Genomic DNA, 2,603 nt, shown 5'->3' on the forward strand with positions numbered 1-2,603 from the left:
GGGGAGGGAGGGAGGGTCAGACAAACCAGCAATAATAAAAACACCTTGCCACTTAAAAAACAACAACAACAACTGAGTTGGAGGTGTAGCTAAGTCATAGAGCATCCGCTAGTGAGTAAAAAAAACAAGCCTCAAATACTGAGTTTAAGTCTAGGGGCAGGGGGGGTGGAGTTGGGGAGGAAACAACAAGAACAGTATTTCTGGAATGTAAACCTCTCCTTGATACTATATATTTCACTATACATTATTCAAACACATACAGTGTATAATACCAAGAGGAAACTTTGGGTTTTGGTTAATAATTAGGTTTTCAGGTATGCTGGGTTATATCTATAACCCAAGCATTTCGATGACTGACAGAGGCAGGAAGATTTCAAATCCAAAGATAGCCTGAACCAAACAGCAAGGCCATGTCTCAAATAAATAATAAATATAAATAAATACTATAGATTAAAAAGTACACAAATGAGCCAGGCACTGGTGGCTCACGCCTGTAATCCTAGCTACTCAAGAAGCTGAGATCTGAGGATCACAGTTCAAAGTCAGCCCAGGCAGGAAAGTCCATGAGACTCTTACCTCCAATTAACCACTAGAAACCTGGAAGTGGCACTGTGGCTCAAGCGGTAGAGCGCTCGCCTTGAGCTGAAGAGCACAGGGACAGTGCCCAAGCCCAGAGTTCAAGCCCCAAGACCAACAATAAATAAATATAAAAGTACATAAATGGGCTAGGAATGTGACTTAGTGGTAGAGTGCTTGCCTAGCATACATGAAACCCTTGGTTTAATTCCTCAGTACCACATAAACAGAAAAAGCAGGAAGTGGCACTGTGGCTCAAGTGGTAGAGTGCTAGCCTTGAACAAAAGAAGCTCAGGGACAGTGGCCAGGCCCTGAGTTCAAGCCCCAGGACTGGCAAAAAAGAAAAAAAAAGTACACAAATATAAATTGTAAATAAATTATATGCAAGTTAACTGTAAACATTTTAGAAAACACAGGAAATCTGAAAAAGGGAACAATAATCATTGTTTTAAAATAATAAAGTACAAATAGATAAATTATTAATACATTTTATATGTGTAAATAAAACAGTTAACTATAAAATTTTTATTTATTTATTTTTGCCAGTCCTGGGGCTTGAATCAGAGCCTGGGCTCTGTCCCTAAGTTCTCTGTGCTGAAGGCTAGCAGTCTACAGTTGAGCCACAGGACCCCTCCTGGCTTTTTCTGCTTTTGTGGTACTAAGGAATAGAACCCAGGGCTTCATGCATGCTAGGAAAATACTCTACCACTGAGCCACCTTCCCAGCCCCTGTCACTGAGATTTTTTTGAGTTCAAGCCCCAGATCTGACACATACACACAAAAAGAATATAAGAGCAGTGGTAATCTCTAGGTAGATATGAGTATTATTTCCTTTTTTTAGATAATCTGTGCTTTCTAAAATTTTTATAGTGGAAGTGGTACTGTGGCTCAAGTGGTAGAGGGCTTGCCTTGAGCTGAAGAGCTCAGGGACAGTGCACAGGTCCGGAGTACAAGCCCCATGACCAAAACATGTTACCAATCAACTCTTTTTTTTTTTTTTTGTCGGTAGTGGGGCTTGGGTGCTGTCCCTGAGCTCTTCAGCTCAAGGCAAGTACTTTACCACTTGAGCCACAGTACCACTGATGGTTTTCTAGTGTTTAATTGGAGATAAGAGTCTCCTGGGGCTGGGAAGGTGGCTCAGTGGTAGAGCACTTGCTTTGCATGCCTGAGGCCCTGGGTTCGATTCCTCAGCACCACATAAGCAAAAAGAAAAAAGCCAGAAGTGACACTGTGGCTCAAGTGGTAGAGCGTTAGCCTTGAGCTGAAGAGCTAAGGGAACAGCGCTCAGGCCAAGAGTTCAGGCTCCACGACCGGACCCAAAAACCAAAACAAAAAGAAAAACAAATGCAAGAATGTGATCTTAATTGCTACCTCTAGGTAGTGGGTTTAAGGTACAGTGGTAGACATGTTTGTTTACAATACTGGATATTGTTCTTTTTTTTTTTTTCTGGGTCCAGTCCTGGGGCCTGAACTCTGGGCCTGGGCGCTGTCCCTCAGCTCTTCAGCTCAAGGCTAGCGCTCTACCACTTGAGCCACAGCAGCACTTCTGGCTTTTTTTCTTTTGGCTTATGTGGTACTGGAGAATCGAACCCAGGGCCTCATGCATGCAAGGCAAGCACTCTACCACTGAGTCACCTTCCCTGCCCCTATCGTTCATTTTTTTTTTCCATGAGTAGGAACTAGGGTTTTCGTTCTTTTGTTTGTTTTTGTTTTTGCCAGTCCTAGATCTTGAATACTGGGTCTGGGCATTGTCCCTGAGCCTTTGTACTCAGCACTCTACTACTTCAGCCACAGCTTCACTTTCAGTTTTTTTGTATGTGATTAATTGGAAATAAGAGACACAGACTGGGCTGGGAAGGTGGCTCAGTGGTAGAGTGCTTGCCTTGCATGCCTGAGGCCCTGGGTTCAATTCCTCAGCACCATATAAACAAAAAGAAAAAAGCCGGAAGTGATGCTGTGGCTCAAGTGGTAAAGCGCTAGTCTTGAGCTGAAGAGCTGAGGGACAGCGCCCAGGCCCAGAGTTCAGG

The 2,603-nt window shown here is 43.4% G+C and overlaps 1 protein-coding gene across 2 annotated transcripts in view; it reads left to right on the top strand.

Moving 5' to 3' along the window:
* The window catches only part of Nono (non-POU domain containing, octamer-binding), a 48,622-nt gene that overhangs the window by 9,552 nt on the left and 36,467 nt on the right, over positions 1-2,603 (top strand). The gene's annotated exons all lie outside the window — the stretch shown is intronic.

Source organism: Dipodomys ordii, unplaced genomic scaffold, assembly GCF_000151885.1.
Source record: "Dipodomys ordii isolate 6190 unplaced genomic scaffold, Dord_2.0 Scaffold142, whole genome shotgun sequence".
NCBI classification, from domain to species: domain Eukaryota; kingdom Metazoa; phylum Chordata; class Mammalia; order Rodentia; family Heteromyidae; genus Dipodomys; species Dipodomys ordii.